The 18,602-nt window shown below is 37.3% G+C and overlaps 1 non-coding gene across 1 annotated transcript; it reads right to left on the reverse strand.

The window, feature by feature from the left end:
* Positions 1-17,746: 17,746 nt before the first annotated feature.
* Positions 17,747-17,854, reverse strand: LOC148567426 (small nucleolar RNA R71). Its single transcript, XR_015882447.1, has one exon. It is a non-coding gene; the product is annotated as a small nucleolar RNA R71 (small nucleolar RNA).
* Positions 17,855-18,602: the final 748 nt, after the last annotated feature.

An 18,602-nucleotide genomic window follows, 5' to 3' on the forward strand; every position in this document is an offset into this window, starting at 1 on the left:
AGAAGACAGGGGAAAAGTAGAGATTGAGAAGACAAAGCATCTCCAAAACTCCAACATATTCTCCATTACTGCAGAACAAGTATTTATTTCATGCTCTTTTATTTCTCGCAATTCAAACTGATAAATAAAATTGATATCCTGACTAAGAGTTACAAGATAACCATAGATTGCTTCAAGCCAACAATCTCCGTGGGATTCGACCCTTACTCACGTAAGGTATTAATTGGACGACCCAGTGCACTTGTTGGTTAGTTGTACGAGTTGTGAAAAGTGTGATTCACAATTCGTGCACCAAGTTTTTGGCGCCGTTGCCAGGGATTGTTCGAGTTTGAACAACTGACGGTTCATTTTGTTGCTTAGATTAGGAAAAATTTTTTCTTTTTAGTTTAGAGTCTCTTATTATTGTTTTTGGTTGAAATTTCTTTTTTTAAATTCTTATTTTCTCTTTTTAAAATTTTTCGAAAATTTTATAAACTAATAATTGAGTTTTTCTGTTTGAGTTTAGTTTCATGTTTTAAGTTGGTGTCAATTGCATGTTTTTATTTTCTTTTAAATTTTTGAAATTGTGTTCATTGTTCTTTCTTAATCTTCAAGTTGTTTTTGTTTATTTTCCTTGTTTGATCTTTATTTTTTCTTGTTTTGTGATTTTTCTTGTTTTCTTGTGCATTTTTGAATTATTAGTATCTAAAAAAAATTTATTTATTAAATACCTTGTTAAAACACTTTAAATTTATAGCTCAATTGGCTAGAGCGTGGTGCTTATGTTCTTGGTAATTGGCTATCTTCTTTTTTAAAAACTTTTTCAAAAATAATTTTTCTTTGAATGAATCTTGTGCCAAACTTTAAGTTTGGTGTTTTCTTGTTGATTTTTCTTTAGTTTTTGAAAATTTTATTTTGGTTTTCTAAAAATTTTAAGTTTGATGTTCTATCTTCATGTTCTTGTTGTTCTGTTGAGCCTTTAAAGTGTTCTTGAGTCTTTCTTGTGTTTTGATCTTAAAATTTTTATGTTTGGTGTTCCTTGGTGTTTCCCTCCAAAATTTTCGAAAATAAGGAACATTAGATCTAAAAATTTTAAGTTGTGTGTCTTTTGTGTGTTTTTCTCTTTCATCATAAAATTCAAAAATAAAAAAAAAATATCTTTTCTCTCTATTTTAAAGTGAATTTTCGAAAATTGCCTTTAAAATTCAGATTTCTATTTCAAAATTTAAAATCTTTTTCAAAAATCATATCAAAAGCTTTTCAAATCTTCTTAATTAAGTAATTATTTTAGTTTTAATTTTTTTCTTAATTTTCGAAATCTATATTTAATTTCTAGTTATTTTATTTCAATTTTCTTTTCATTCTCTTTTTATAAAATAAAAAAAAATATATATTTTAATTGCAATTCACATCAATTCCCTTTTCTCCATCATGGACCTAAGTGGAAATGAGCAGTCCAGAAGGACTCTGGGGTCATATGCCAACCCCACTACTGCTTCATATGGGAGTAGTATCTGTATACCCTCCATTGGAGTCAGTAACTTTGAGTTGAATCCTCAGCTCATTATCATGGTGCAGCAAAGTTGTCAGTATTCCGGTCTTCCACAGGAAGAACCTACAGAGTTTCTGGCATAACTTTTACAGATTGCTGACACAGTACATGATAAGGAAGTAGATCAGGATGTCTACAGATTATTACTGTTTCCATTTGCTGTAAAAGACCAAGCTAAGAGGTGGTTAAATAACCAACCTAAGGCTAGCATAAGGACATGGAAACAGCTGTCAGACAAATTCCTGAATCAATACTTCCCTCCAAAACGGATGACACAGCTAAGGCTGGACATCCAAGGCTTTAAATAAGGAGATAATGAATCTCTTTATGATGCCTGGGAGAGATACAGAGAGATGCTAAGAAAATGCCCCTATGAAATATTTTCAGAATGGGTGCAGTTAGACATCTTCTATTATGGGCTTATAGAGAAAGCTCAAATTTCTCTAGATCACTCAGCTGGTGGATCTATACACATGAGAAAGACAATTGAAGAGGCTCAAGAGCTTATTGATACAGTTGCCAGAAATCAGCATCTGTACCTAAACAGTGAATCTTCCATGAAAGAAGAGGCTAAAACAGTAACTGTTGAACTCAGTCCTGCAAAACAAATTGCTGAATTTAATCAGCAATTAGACTTTCTAACAAAATAGCTGGCCAAATTCAAAGAGATACTACAAGACACAAGAATGGCTAATATAAATATGGAGGTACAGTTGAAGCAAACAGAACAACAGTTATCAAAACAAATAACAGAAGAGTGCCAAGCAGTTCAATTAAGAAGTGGGAAAACATTAAATACCTTATTTCAAGGCAGCAAGAAGCCAAGAAAAGAACAAACTGCTATCCAAAATCCCTCTGAGGACAGTAAGAGCCTAGAGAGAAATAACTCTGGCGTTCAAACGCCAGAAACAGGCAAGGATTTGGCGTCAAACGCCCAATGGAAGCTCAGTTCTGGCGTTCAAAGGCCAGGAACAAGTAAGAAGTTGGCGTCCAACGCCACTCCAGCTTCTAACCCTGGCATTCAAATGCCAGTGAGGGATTAGACACTCACAAGTGCTGATAACAACCCCTCTAAAAAGGCTTCTCCAACCACCTCTGTAGGAAATAAACCTGTAGCAACTAAAGTTGAGGAATATAAAGCCAAGATACCTTATCCTCAAAAACTCCGCCAAGAGGAGCAGGATAAGCAATTTGCTCACTTTGCAGATTACCTCAGGACTCTTGAAATAAATATTCCATTTGCAGAGGCACTTGAGCAAATACCTTCTTATGCCAAGTTCATAAAGGAGATCTTGAGTCATAAGAAGGATTGGAGAGAAACTGAAAGAGTTCTCCTCATTGAAGAATGCAGTGCAGTCATTCTGAAAAGCTTTCCAGAAAAGCTTAAAGATCCCGGGAGCTTTCTGATACCATGCATATTAGAGGGTAATTGCACCAAGACAGCTTTATGTGATCTTGGGGCAAGCATCAACTTAATACCTGCATCCACTATCAGAAAGCTTGGTTTAACTGAAGAAGTTAAACCAACCTGGATATGTCTCCAACTTGCTGATGGCTCCATTAAATACCCATCAGGCATGATTGAGGACATGATTGTCAGGGTTGGGCCATTCACCTTTCCCACTGACTTTGTAGTGCTGGAAATGGAGGAGCACAAGAGTGCTACTCTCATTCTAGGAAGACCTTTCCTAGCAACAGGACGAACTCTCATTGATGTCCAAAAGGGGGAAGTAACCCTGAGAGTCAATGAGGATGCGTTTAAGTTGAATGCTGTCAAGGCCATGCAGCATCCAGACATACCAAAAGACTGCATGAAAGTTGATCTCATTGACTCTTTGGTAGAGGAGGCCAACATGGCTGAGAGTCTCAAATCAGAGCTGGAAGACATCTTTAAAGATGTTCATCCTAATTTGGAGGGTTCAGAGGAACTGAAAGAGCCTTTGAGATTTCCTCAGGAAGAGGAGAAACCTCCTAAACCCGAGCTCAAGCCATTACCACTATCCCTGAAATATGTATTTCTGGGAGAAGGTGACACTTTTCCAGTGATCATAAGCTCTGCTTTAAACCCACTAGAAGAGGAAGCACAAATTCAAGTGCTAAGGACACACAAGACAGCTCTAGGGTGGTCCATAAGTGACCTTAAGGGCATAAGCCCAGCTAGATGCATGCACAAAATCCTATTGGAGCATGATGCTAAGCCAGTGGTTCAACCACAGAGGCGGATAAATCCAGCCATGAAGGAAGTGGTGCAGAAAGAGGTCACCAAGTTACTGGAGGCTGGGATTATTTATCTTATTTCTGATAGCCCCTGGGTGAGCCCTATTCAAGTTGTTCCCAAGAAGGGAGGCATGACAGTGGTTCATAATGAAAAAAATGAATTGGTTCCTACAAGAACAGTTATAGGGTGGCGCATGTGTATTGACTACAGAATGCTCAACATAGCCACCAGAAAGGATCATTTTCCTTTACCATTCATAAACCAGATGCTAGAGAGACTAGCTGGTCATGAATATTACTGCTTTTTGGATGGTTATTCAGGTTACAACCAAATTGCAGTAGATCCTCAGGACCAAGAGAAAATAGCATTCACATGTCCTTCTGGAGTATTTGCTTACAGAAGAATGCCTTTTGGTATGTGTAATGCACCTGCAACCTTTCAGAGGTGCATGCTCTCTATCTTCTCTGATATGGTAGAGAAATTTCTGAAAGTCTTCATGGATGACTTTTCAGTATTTGGAGACTCATTCAGCTCCTGCCTTGACCATTTAGCACTTGTTCTAAAAAGATGCCAAGAGACCAACCTAGTTTTAAACTGGAAAAAATGTCACTTTATGGTGACTGAAGGAATTGTCCTTGGGCATAAAATTTCAAACAAGGGAATAGAGGTGGATCAAGCTAAAGTGGATGTAATTGAAAAATTACCACCACCTGCTAATGTTAAGGCAATCAGAAGCTTTCTGGGGCATGCAGGATTCTACAGGAGGTTTATAAAGGATTTTTAAAAAATTACAAAACCCCTGAGCAATTTGCTAGCTGCTGACACGCCATATGTGTTTGACACAGAGTGTCTGCAAGCATTTGAGACTCTGAAAGCTAAGCTGGTCACAGCACCAGTTATTTCTGCACCAGACTGGACTTTACCATTTGAATTAATGTGATGCCAGTGACCACGCCATTGGTGCAGTACTGGGGCAGAGGCATGACAAGCTTCTGCATGTCATTTATTATGCTAGCTGTGTTTTAAATGATGCCCAGAAAAATTTCTCAACCACAGAAAAAGAATTGCTTGCAGTGGTTTATGCCATTGACAAGTTTAGATCATACTTAGTAGGATCAAAAGTGATTGTGTACACTGACCATGCTGCTCTTAAATATCTACTCACAAAGCAGGATTCAAAACCCAGGCTCATAAGATGGGTGTTACTTCTGCAAGAGTTTGATATAGAAATAAGAGACAGAAAAGGGACAGAGAACTAAGTGGCTGATCATCTGTCCCGGATAGAACCAGTAGAAGGGGAGTTTCCCCCCCTATTGAGATCTCTAAGACCTTTCCGGATGAGCATTTGTTTGCCATTCAGGAACCACCATGGTTTGCAGATATTGCAAACTATAAAGCTGCAAGGTTGATACCCAAGGAGTATAGCAGACAACAAAAGAAAAAATTAATTACTGATGCAAAGTACTACTTATGGGATGAACCCTATCTCTTTAAGAGATGTGCAAACAGAATAATCCGTAGGTGTGTGCCTAGAGAAGAAACACAGAGGATTTTATGGCATTGCCATGGATCACAATATGGAGGCCATTTTGGAGGTGAGCGAACAGCCACCAAGGTCCTCCAATGTGGCTTCTATTGGCCTACACTCTATAGTGATTCCCGAGAGTTTGTACGTAGCTGTGACAGTTGCCAAAGAGCTGGTAATCTGTCTCATGGTTACGCCATGCCTCAATAGGGAATCTTGGAGATTGAGTTGTTTGATGTATGGGGAATTTACTTCATGGGACCTTTCCCACCATCATACTCAAACACTTATATTCTGGTGGCAATCGACTATATATCAAAATGGGTAGAGGCCGTTTCCATACCCACCAATGATTCTAAAACAGTGCTGAAGTTCCTCCAGAAACATATCTTCAGCAGGTTTGGTGTCCCTAGAGTACTAATCAGTGATGGGGGCACTCACTTCTGCAACAAACAGCTTTACTCTGCCATGGTCCAGTATGGGATTCGCCACAAGGTGGCGACTCCATATCATCCACAGACAAATGGGCAAGCTAAAGTTTCTAACAGAGAACTAAAAAGAATCCTGGAACGGACTGTAAGTACTCGTAGAAAGGATTGGGCAAGAAGCTTGGATGATGCTCTGTGGGCTTACAGAACAGCATTCAAGACTCCTATAGGGACTTCTCCATACCAACTTGTGTATGGTAAGGCCTGTCATATGCCCGTGGAACTGGAACATAAGGCCTACTGGGCAACCAGATTCCTAAACTTTATGCCAAATTAGCTGGAGAAAAAAATTGCTCCAGCTGAATGAGCTAGAGGAATTCAGATTCACTGCTTTCAAAAATGCCAAGCTTTATAAAGAGAAATCAAAAAGGTGGCATGACAGAAAGCTGTCATCTAGAGTCTTTGAACCAGGACAAAAGGTTCTATTGTTTAACTCTAGGCTCAGGCTATTCCCCAGAAAACTGAAATCCCGGTGGAGGGGACCATATGTGATTACAAGTGCATCACCATATGGTTATGTGGAGCTTCAAGACATTGATTCTGATAAAAAGTTCATTGTTAATGGACAGAGAATCAAGCACTATCTTGAAGGCAATGTTGAGCAAGAGTGCTCAAGGCTGAGGCAAGATTAAATGCTCAGCAAGGTCCAGCTAAAGAAAATAAAGAAGCGCTTGCTGGGAGGCAACCCAGCCATTAGCAAAACTTTTTCTGTTATTTTTTATTTTGTTTATTTTTAAAATATATGAGCTTAATATTAACAAGGTAAAGAATCAATTGCATAAGTCCACAGGGTTACAGAAGAATTCAGAGCACAAAACAGGAAAAAGGATAGCCAGTGGCAAGAAAACGCCAGTAAGGATAGCCATCTGGGCGTTAAACGCCAGAAAGAAGCAACTTCTGGGCGTTTAACGCCAGATTTACAGCATCCTGGGCATTCAGAAAAATGCGCAGTGACAAAGGGGTTTCTGGCGTTTAACGCCAGCTAGAAGCAACAGCTGGGCGTTAAATGCCCAAACCAAGCAGCAACTGGGCGTTAAACGCCCAAAACATGCAGCAGTTGGGCGTTTAACGCCAAGATTGTGGGGAGTAGGCAATTTCGTTTTCAATTCAAATTTTTTTCCTTTTTTATGTTTCGATTCATGATTTATTGCACAAACATGTTACAAATCCTAATTTTTCAAATCCTTTTTCAAAAAAAAAAATATATCAAACGTATCTTAATTCATAAACTCCTTTTCCTCTTCAAATTATTTTCAAATCCTTTTCAAAAAAATCTATCTTTTTTCCTTCTAAAATCTTTTCAACTCATCAATATCTTTTTCAAATCTTCACATCATCTTTTTCAAAATCCAGATTTATCTTTTCCAAATATCTTTTATATCTTTTCAATTTTAAATCACATCTTTTCCTATCATACTTATCTTTTCCAAATCACTTTTTCTATCATATCTTTTTCAAATAATTTTTAAAACCCACCCCTCTTCCCTTTAAATTTTGGTTCGGCCTCTCCCTCTTTCCTCCACAAGTTGTGCTTGGTTCTCCCTCTTTCCCTCTCCTTTCCTTTCTTTTTCTTGAGGACAAGCAAACCTCTAAGTTTGGTGTGATTATCTGTGATCACTAAACCAATACCCATTAAGATCATGGCTCCTAAGGGAAAACAAACCGACTCAAGAGGCAAGAAAGAGAATATTCCAAAACCACTTTGGAATCAAGGAAAGTTCATAACCAAAGAACATTGAGGCCATTTTTACAAAATAATGAGTCTAAGGTCAGTGATCCCGGAAGTCAAATTCGATATGAAAGAAGATGAATATCTGGAGATCCAAGAGTAAATTCGAAACAGGAGCTGGGAAGTCCTAGCTAATCCTGAAACAAAGGTGGGAAGAAACATGGTTTAGGAATTCTATGCTAATCTATGGCAGACGGACAGGCAGGGGATAGCTGGAACCGCATTCTATGACTATAGAACTTTGGTCAGAGGGAAGGTTGTTCACACCTACCTTGATAAAATAAGGGAGATCTTGAAGCTGCCTCAACTGCAAGATGACCTAGACTCCTTTAATAGGAGAATGATGAGATCAAACCTAGGCTTGGATAAAATCCTAGAGGATATATGCCTCCCTGGAGCCAAGTGGACAACCAATACAAAGGGTGCCCCGAACCAACTCAAGAGAGGAGATCTCAAACCAGTCGCCAGAGGCTGGCTGGACTTTATTGGGCGCTCTATTCTGCCCACTAGCAACCACTCTGAAGTCACCATCAAAAGAGCAGTGATGATTCATTGCATTATGCTGGAAAAAGAAGTGGAAGTTCATCAGCTGATTGCTTGTGAGCTTTACAAAATTGCAAACAAGAACTCCAAAGATGCCAAATTGGCCTATCCAAGCTTAGTTTCTCTGTTATGTAAAGATGCTGGGATAAAGATGGGAGTAGATAAGTATATCTCAGTTGAGCAACCAATCACCAAAAAGTATATGGAAGGACAACAAGTGCAGGACGACCCCATCAAGAGAAAAGCATAGGAGTTCCTCCCGAAAATCCCTCAAATTGAATACTGGGAGCGCCTAGAAGCATCTGTCACCAAGTTACAAGAAGCTGTGGATCAACTGAAGGAAGAACAGCAAAATCAAAACAGTATGCTCTGCAAATTGCTTAGAGAACAAGAAGAGCAAGGGCGTGAACTGAAGGAATTAAAGCCTCAGAAACTATCTCTTGAACGGCCAAGCACTCCACAGACAAAAGAGGCATCCACCTCCCAAATTCAAGGTTGTTGAGTTCTAATCTTAGCCTTAACTCTGTGATAATTGTTCTTATTTGAGTTTTACCTTAGAAATTATATATGAGTAGTAGTAATTAGTATCTATATTCTGATTTTATCTCCAATTAAGCTATAATTTATTTTTCTCATCATCATTAAACATGAATAAAATAGCATATTTTCTTTAGAATAAGGAGGCAATATTTTTCGAGTTTTTAATAAGAAAAAAATTCTAATTATTTACATGTGGTGGCAATGCTTTTTGTCTTCTGAATGAATGCTTGAACAGTGCATATGTCTTTTGAATTTGATGTTTATGAATGTTAAATATGTTGGCTCTTGAAAGAATTATGAAAAAGGAGAAATGTTATTTGATAATCTGAAAAATCATAAAAATGATTCTCAAAGCAAGAAAAAGCAGTGAATACAAAAGCTTGCAGAAAAAAATGGCAAAAATAAAAGAAAAAGAAAAAGAAAAAGAAAAAGCAAGCAGAAAAAGCCAATAGCCTTTAAAACCAAAAGGCAAGGGTAATAAAAAGGATCCAAGGCTTTGAGCATCAGTGGATAGGAGGGCCTAAAGGAATCAAATCCTGGCCTAAGCAGCTAAATCAAGCTGTCCCTAACCATGTGCTTGTGGCGTGAAAGTGTCAAGTGAAAACTTGAGACTGAGTGGTTAAAGTCAAGGTCCAAAGCAAAAAAGAAGAGTGTGCTTAAGAACCCTGGACACCTGTAATTGGAGACTTTAGCAAAGCTGAGTCACAATCTGAAAAGGTTCACCCAATTATGTGTCTGTGGCATTTATGTATCCGGTGGTAATACTGGAAAACAAAGTGCTTAGGGTGACGGCCAAGACTCATAAAGTAGCTGTGTTCAAGAATCAACATACTGAACTAGGAGAATCAATAACACTATATGAATTCTAAGTTTCTATAGGTGCCAACCATTCTGAGCTTCAATGGATAAACTGAGATGCCAAAACTGTTTGGAATAAAAAAGCTACTAGTCCCGCTCATCTAATTAGAATCTGAGCTTCACTCAAAAACTCTGAGATATTATTCCTTCTTGACTTTTTTGTATTCTATTTTATTTATCTAGTTGCTTGGGGACAAGCAACAGTTTAAGTTTAGTGTTGTGATGAGCGGATATTTTATACGCTTTTTGGGGTTAATTTCATGTAGTTTTTAGTATGTTTTAGTTAGTTTTTAGTATATTTTCATTAGTTTCTAGGCAAAATTCATATTTCTGGACTTTACTATGAGTTTGTCTATTTTCTGTAATTTCAGGTATTTTCTGGCTGAAATTGAGGGAGCGGAGCAAAAATCTGATTCAGGCTGAAAAAGGACTGCTGATGCTGTTGGATTCTGACCTCTCTGCACTCGGAATGAATTTTCTGGAGCTACAGGAATCCAATTGGGGCGCTCCTAATTGCGTTGGAAAGTAGACATCCAGGGCTTTCCAGAAATATATAATAGTCCATACTTTGCTCAAGGATAGACGACATAAACTGGCGTTCAACGTCAGTTCCATGTTGCAGTCTGGCGTTAAACGCCAGAAACAAGTTACAAGTTGGAGTTAAACGCCCAAAACAGGTTACAACCTGGCGTTTAACTCCAGAAACAGCCTAGGCACGTGTAAAGCTTATGTCTCAGCCCCAGCACACACCATGTGGGCCCCAGAAGTGGATTTCTGCACTATCTATCTTAGTTTACTCATTTTCTGTAAACCTAGGTTACTAGTTTAGTATTTAAACAACTTTTAGAGATTTATTTTGTACCTCATGACATTTTAGATCTGAACTTTGTACTCTTTGACGGCATGAGTCTCTAAACTCCATTATTGGGGGTGAGGAGCTCTGCTGTGTCTCGATGAATTAGTACAATTACTTCTGTTTTCCATTCAAACACGCTTGTTTCTATCTAAGATATTTATTCACATTTCAATATGATGAATGTGATGATCCGTGACACTCATCACCATTCTCAACCCATGAACGCCTGCCTGACAACCACCTCCATTCTACATTAGATTGAATAAGTATCTCTGGGGTTCCTTAATCAGAATCTTCGTGGTATAAGCTAGAATCCATTAGCAGCATTCTTGAGAATCCGGAAAGTCTAAACCTTGTCTGTGGTATTCTGAGTAGGATTCAAGGATTGAATGACTGTGATGAGCTTCAAACTCACAAAGGTTAGGCGTAGTGACAGACACAAAAGGACCAACGGATCCTATTCCAGCATGAGTGAGAACCGATAGATGATTAGCTAGGCGGTGACAGTGCACCTGGACCATTTTCACTGAGAGAACGGATGGTAGCCATTGACAACGGTGATCCACCAACATACAGCTTGCCATAGGAGGAACCTTGCATGCGTGAAGAAGAAGACAGGGGGAAAGTCGAGATTCAGAAGACAAAGCATCTCCAAAACTTCAACATATTCTCCATTACTGCAGAACAAGTATTTATTTCATGCTCTTTTATTTCTCGCAATTCAAACTGATAAATAAAATTGATATCCTGACTAAGAGTTACAAGATAACCATAGATTGCTTCAAGCCAACAATCTCCGTGGGATTCGACCCTTACTCACGTAAGGTATTACTTGGACGACCTAGTGCACTTGCTGGTTAGTTGTATGAGTTGTGAAAAGTGTGATTCACAATTCGTGCACCAATGGTTATCTTGTAAATCTTAGTCAGGTGATTAATGATAAAATTACTTTTGTTTATGAAAACTAAATAACATGAAATAAAAGGTTACTTGTGATTCAGTAATAAGAAACAGGCTGAGGTTCTGGAGATGCTCTGTCATCTGAATCTCTACTTTCCTACTATCTTTTTCTCCAAACACGCATGGCTTCCTTCCATGGCAGGCTATATGATCCTCTCAGATGAAAACAAATCCATATGCACTGTCACCGCACGGCTAATCATCTGTCGGTTCCCGCTAGCGTCGGAATAGGACCATTGTCCTTTTGCACACTGTCACTGCGCCCAACATTCGCATGTTTGAAGCTCGTCACAGTCATCCCCTCTCAGATCCTACTCGGAATACCACAGACAAGGTTTAGACTTTCTGGATCCCAGGAATGCTGCCAATGGTTCTAGCCTATACCACGAGGGTTCTAACCTCCGGACTTGGTCCATGGATTAGAAACCCAAGAGATACGCACTCAAGCTGTCGCCCAATGACTACATTGAGCTCAAATAGAATAGAGTGGTTGTCAGGCACGCGTTCATAGAGGTGAGAAGAACGATGAGTGTCACGGATCATCATCTCCGATTGAAGTACGAGTGAGTATCTTAGAATAGAATCAAGCGTGATTGAATAGAAAACAGTAGTAATTGCATTAATCCATTGAAACACAGTAGAGCTCCTCACCCCCACCCATGGAGTTTAGAGACTCATGCCGTAGAAGATACAAAATTTAGATGTGAAATGTTATGAGGTCCAAAATGAATCTCTAAAAGTAGTTTTTATACTAGACTAGTAACTTACGTTTACAGAAAATGAGTAACTAAGTGCAGATGGTGCAGAAATCCACATCCGGGGCCCACTTGGTGTGTGCTTGGGCTGAGCATTGAAGCTTTTTTGTGTTAGGCTATTCTTGGAGTTAAACGCCAGCTTTGGTGGCAGTTTGGGCGTTTAACTCCAATTCTGGTGCCAGTTTGGGCGTTTTACGCTAGAAATTTTAGGCTGACTTTGAACGCCAGTTTGGGCCATCAAATCTCGGGCAAAGTATAAACTATTATATATTTCTGGAAAGCCCAGGATGTCTACTTTCCAACGCAATTAAGAGCGCGCCGATTGGGCTTCTGTTGCTACTGAAAATCCACCTTAAGTACAAGGAGGTCAGAATCGAACAGCATCTGCAGTCCTTTTTCAGCCTCTGAATCAGATTTTTGCTCAGGTCCCTCAATTTCAGCCAGAAAATACCTGAAATCACATAAAAACACACAAACTCATAGTAAAGTCTAGAAATTTGATTTTTGCATAAAAACTAATAAAAATATAATAAAAATTAATTAAAATATACTAAAAACTATATAAAAACAATGCCAAAAAGGGTATAAATTATCTGCTCATCAGGCATAAAATCTCAAAAGAGTTTCAAGTTATGGTCAATTTGGAAGCTTACTCAACTATGCAATGCATATAAGCAAATTAGCATTGTAAGCAAGCAAAGAGTACTATAAGCATGACCAAAACCTGTAAACACGTTCTTGAAGAGTTTTCAAAACCATTTAGCAGACAAAATTCTATTGACATAGAGTTTCATCAAATAGAAGCTTGTTGCATCAATCAAAACAATGTTAATTCATGCATTGTGATTTGTGAAATTGTGGATTTGGATTGAAAGCTTACCTAGTGACATATTTTTGAGCTTTCTAAGCTTTGTGGACCATGCTTGCTATGTGATTGAGTTTAACCTCTATCTTATTTTTCCTAAGTTCCATAGCACCCATGTGTTCCACTTCTATATCACTTAGGTGTTGCAACAACTTCAGTATGGGTCATTATTTGATTTGTGAGCTCTCTATTTCATTTGGTCCACTAAGTTTCCTTGCACATCAATCAATACACATGCATTATCCAATTTTACAATTACTTGATTATTGCTTGAATACTTTTATGCTTCTTCACTACTTGTTTGTATCTTAACTTATAAGTCTCTTAAAGTATTTCAAGCACACTAGAATGAGTGAAGTATATGCTTGCGTTTGTATAATTGTGACATAATCCTCTATGCTAGTGTGTGTGTTCTAAACCGCATGCAACTTAGAATTCACACACCTATTTTTCATTAATGTCACACTAATTCACTCACTTCATTCTAGTGACTTACCTCATTCCAACAATTTACGCTTCCTTGCTTTTGTATTCTTCTATCTTACGGTGTTATATTTTTATCTTTCATGAATGATGCACCATAAGCAAAAATGGAAGCGGTAGAAAGAACATGCAGCAGCCGGTTGACCCACCAGCTGAAGATATCAATTCGGAAAGTCACCGTACCCCCTTGCTCATGTTTGAGTGCACCAAGGACGGTGCAAACTTTTAAGTGTGGGGAGGTCGTCCGACCAGTCGGCATTTTTGGGTGACAAGTTTCTAATCCCAACACTTTTGCATTTCATTCTTAGGTCTTTTTAGGACTTTTTGTTACATTTTCTTATTTTGCATATATATATATATATATATATACATAATAAACTTATTCAAAATGATGGCATTTTCCAAGAAATTTATCTATAGGGCACCCCAATTGATTGAAAAAAATTTCTAGAACTTTCTTGAATTACATATATTGTGGGTCATGTTTTTGAGCTAAGAACACAAGCATGTGAGATTTGAACCTAATTGTGTGGTTACATCATATAACCACTTATTTTTATTCTTGTGTGCATTATTCTGTTTTTATGATTGCAATCTTTGATTTGTTTGATTCTTTATGTCCATTAGTTTGTGTATAAATGCACTTATATGATTGAGGCCATTGTTCAAATAGCTCACTTACCCAAATAGCCTACCTTTTTATCCTTGATGAGCAGATAATTTATACCCTTTTTGGCTTTGTTTTTACATAGTTTTTAGTATGTTTTAGTTACTTTTTATTATATTTTTATTAATTTTTATGCAAAAATCACATTTCTAGACTTTACTATGAGTTTCTATATTTTTTTGTAATTTCAGGTATTTTCTGACTGAAATTGAGGGATCTGAGCAAAAGTCTGATTCAGAGGCTGAGAAAGGACTATAGATGCTGTTGGATTCTGACCCTCCTGCACTCGAAGTAGATTTTCTGGAGCTACAGAAGCCCAACTGGTGCACTCTCAATTGTGTTGGAAAGTAGACATCTTGGGCTTTTCAGCAATGAATAATAGTCCATACTTTGCCTGAGATTTTATGGCCCAAACTGGCGTTCAAACTAGTACCCAAGCTAGTGTTTAACTCCAAGAATGGCCTATGCACATGAAAGCTTCGATGCTCAGCCCAAGCACACACCAAGTGGGCCCCGAAAGTGGATTTATGCATCATCTGCACTTAGTTACTCATTTTCTGTAAACCTAAGTTACTAGTTTAGTATAAATAGCACTTTTTACTATTGTATTCGCAGACAATCTTATTATAATTTATCATCTTATGTTACATTTGGAGGCTGGTCATTCGGCCATGTCTAGACCTCTTTCTCTTATGTATTTTTTACAGTGAAGTTTCTACACCTCATAGATTAAGGTGCAGAGCTCTGCTGTTCTTCATTAATTAATGCAAGTACTATTATTTTTCTTTCAATTCATGCCTACTTCTCCAAGATATACTTTCGTACTTAATTCAATTAAGTCAGAATGAAAGGGTGACCCGTGACAATCACCCACTATCTTCGTTACTTACTTAGCCAAGATCCGCGTGCCTGACAACCACAAGCTATCTACATGATGTTCAACGTAGTCATTGAACGACAGCCAGAGTATATTCTCTTGAGTCTCTAATCCACGGACCAAGTCCGGGGATTAGAACCTTCGTGGTATAGGCTAGAACCAATTGGCAGCATTCCTAAGATCCAAAAAGTCTAAACCCTGTCTGTGGTATTCCGAGTAGGATCTGGGAAGGGATGACTGTGACGAGCTTCAAACTTGCGAATGTTGGGTGCAGTGACAGTGTGCAAAAGGATAGAGAGATCCTATTCCGACGCTATTGAGAACCGACAGATGATTAGTCGTGCGGTAGCTGTACCTGGTATTTTTCATCCGAGACGAGAAATTCGACAGTTGATTAGCCGTGCAGAAACCGTACCTGGTATTTTTCATCCGAGAGGATCATACAACTTGCCATGGAAAGGAGCACGCATGGTTGGAAGAAGACAATAGGAAAGAAGAGGTTCAGAAGCAACAAAGCATCTCCAAACGCTTTAAGAAAATTAAAAAAATGCAATTGACACCAAACTTAAAATTTGACACTGGACTCAAACAAGAAACACAAAAATTTTTTTGGTTTTTATGGTTTTATTAGATTTTTTTTCGAAAATAAAAATAATAAAAACTGAAACATAAAATAAAATTACCCAATCTAAGCAACAAGATGAACCGTCAGTTGTCCAAACTCAAATAATCCCCGGCAACGGTGCCAAAAACTTGTGCAAAAAATTGTGATCACACTTTTCACAACTCCGCACAACTAACCAGCAACTGCATTGGGTCATCCAAGTAATATCTTACGTGAGTAAGGGTCGATCCCACGGAGATTGTCGGCTTGAAGCAAGCTATGGTCATCTTGTAAATCTTAGTCAGGCGGATTCAAATGGTTATGAGGTTTTAATAATTAAAAGATAAATAAAATAGGAAATAAAATAAGATACTTATGTAAATCATTGGTGGGAATTTCAGATATTTTTTAAATTCATGCATTGTGTTCTTCTTTGATTTTGAAGTTGTTCTTGATGATTTTCCTTATTTGGTCTTTAATTTTTCTTGTTTTGTATCTTTTCTTATTTTTCATATGCATTTTCGAATTATTAGTGTCTAAACATTAAAAAGTTCTAAGTTTGGTGTCTTGCATGTGTCTCCTTTCTTAAAAATTTCCAAAAATATGTTCCTGATGTTCATCATGATCTTCAAAGTGTTCTTGGTGTTCATCTTGACATTCAAAGTGTTCTTGCATGCATTATTTATTTTGATCTTAAATTCTTATATCTTGTGTCATTTTGTTGTTTTTCTCTTTCTTCATTAATTCAAAAAAATCAAAAATAATATCTTTCCCTTATTTTACTCATAAATTTCGAAATTTTGGGTTGACTTAGTCAAAAATTTTTAAAATTTAATTGTTTCTTCTTAGTCAAGTCAAAATTTCAATTTAAAAATTTTATCTTTTCAAATATTTTTCAAAAGTCAAATCTTTTTCATTTTTCTTCTTAATATTTTCAAATTTCTTAAATAAATTTTCAAAATCTTTTTCTTAATTTTATTTCATATTTTTGAAAACCTTGCTAACAATTAATGTTTTGATTCAAAAGTTTCAAGTTTGTTACTTTCCTGTTAACAAAGGTTCAATCTTTAAATTCTAGAATCATATCTTTTAGTTTCTTATTAGGCAAGTCATCAACTTTAATTTTAAAAATCAAATTTTTTTCAAAATAAATTTCAATCATATATTTTTCAAAACTTTATTTCAAAATCTTCTTCTAACTTCTTATCTTTTCAAAATTTATTTTCAAATCTTTTTCAATTAACCAGTTGACTTGTTTGTTTTAATTTTAAAAAAGTTTACTATTTCTTGTCTTTTTCAAAACCACCTAACTAATTTTCTCTCTCTCTAATTTTCGAAAACCACTAACCACTTTTTGAAAATTCTTTTTAATTAACTAATTGTTTTAAATTTTAATTTTGTATTATTTTATTTCTTTTAATATTTTCAAAACTAAATTAATTAATTAAATAAAAACAAAAATATTTTTCTTTTTTTAATTAATATTCGAATACTCTCCCTCTCATCTCTTTCTATTTATTTTATTTATTTACTAACACTTCTCTTCTACTCATAATTCAAGCCCTCTCCATCTCTCTGTGTTCGGATTCTTTTTATTCTCTCTCTACCTCATCATTTTATTCTTCTATTCTTCTACTCACATAAAGGAATCTCTATACTGTGACTTAGAGGATTCCTCTTCTTTTCTATTCTCTTTTTTTTCATATGAACAAAAATAGGGATAAAGACATTATTGTTGAAGCTGATCCTGAACCTGAAAGGACTCTGAAGATGAAGCTAAGAGAAGCTAAAGCACAACGTTCTGGAGAAGACCTGACAGAAATTTTTGAAAAAGAAGCAAACATGGCAGCCGAACCCAACAACAATGGTGGAGATGCAAGGAAGGTGCTTGGTAACTTTACTGCACCAACTTCTGACTTCTATGGAAGAAGAATCTCAATTCCTGCAATTGGAGCCAACAATTTTGAGCTTAAGCCTCAATTAGTTTCTCTAATGCACTAGAATTGCAAGTTTCTTGGACTTTCATTGGAAGATCCTCATCAGTTCTTAGCTGAATTCTTGCAAATCTGTGACACTGTTAAGACCAATGGGGTTAATCCCGAGGTCTACAAGCTTATGCTTTTCCCCTTTGCTGTAAGAGACAGAACTAGGATATGATTGGACTCATAACCTAAAGAAATCCTAAACTCTTGGGAAAAGTTGGTCAATGCTTTTTTGGCCAAATTCTTTCCACCTCAAAAGATGACCAAGCTTAGAGTGGAAGTCCAAACCTTCAGACAGAAGGAAGGTGAATCCCTCTATGAAGCTTGGGAAAGATACAAGCAATTGATAAGAAGGTGTCCTTCTGACATGCTTTCAGAATGGAGCATCTTATGTATATTCTATGATGGTCTGTCTGAATTATCCAAGATGTCATTGGACCACTCTGCTGGTGGATCTCTTCATCTGAAGAAAACGCCTGCAGAAGCCCAGGAACTCATTGAGATGGTTGAAAATAACCAATTCATGTATACTACTGAAACAAGGTCCTCCATCAGAAATTTGGAGGCACAAGTGGGTCAGCTGAGTAAAAGAGTTACTGAAATCCCTCCTAGTACTCTCCCAAGCAATACATGAGAGAATCCAAAGAGATAGTGCAAGGCCATCAATATACACAAGGTGGCCGAACCTATAGAGGAGGAAGATGCAGTGATTTCCAGTGAGGAAGACCTCAATGGACGTCCACTGACCACTAAGGAGTTCCCTAATGAGGAACCAAAGGAATATGAGGTTCATACAGAGACCATAGAGATTCTACTGGACTTACTGTTGCCATTCATAAGCTCTGATGAGTATTTCTCCTCTGAAGAGGATAAAGATATTGTTGAAGAGTAAGTTGCTCAGTATCTTGGAACAATCATGAAGCTGAATGCCAAGTTATTTGGTAATGAGACTTGGGAGGATGAACCTCCATTTTTCATCAATGAATTGAATGACTTGGTTCAACTGAAATTACCTCAGAAGAAACCGGATCCCGGAAAGTTCTTAATACCTTGTACCATAGGCACCATGACCTTTGAGAAGGCTCTGTGTGACCTGGGGTCAGGAATAAACCTCATGCCAC

This window comes from Arachis ipaensis, chromosome B4 (assembly GCF_059453495.1).
Source record: "Arachis ipaensis isolate K30076 ecotype BB chromosome B4, ASM5945349v1, whole genome shotgun sequence".
Classification (NCBI taxonomy): Eukaryota; Viridiplantae; Streptophyta; class Magnoliopsida; order Fabales; family Fabaceae; genus Arachis; species Arachis ipaensis.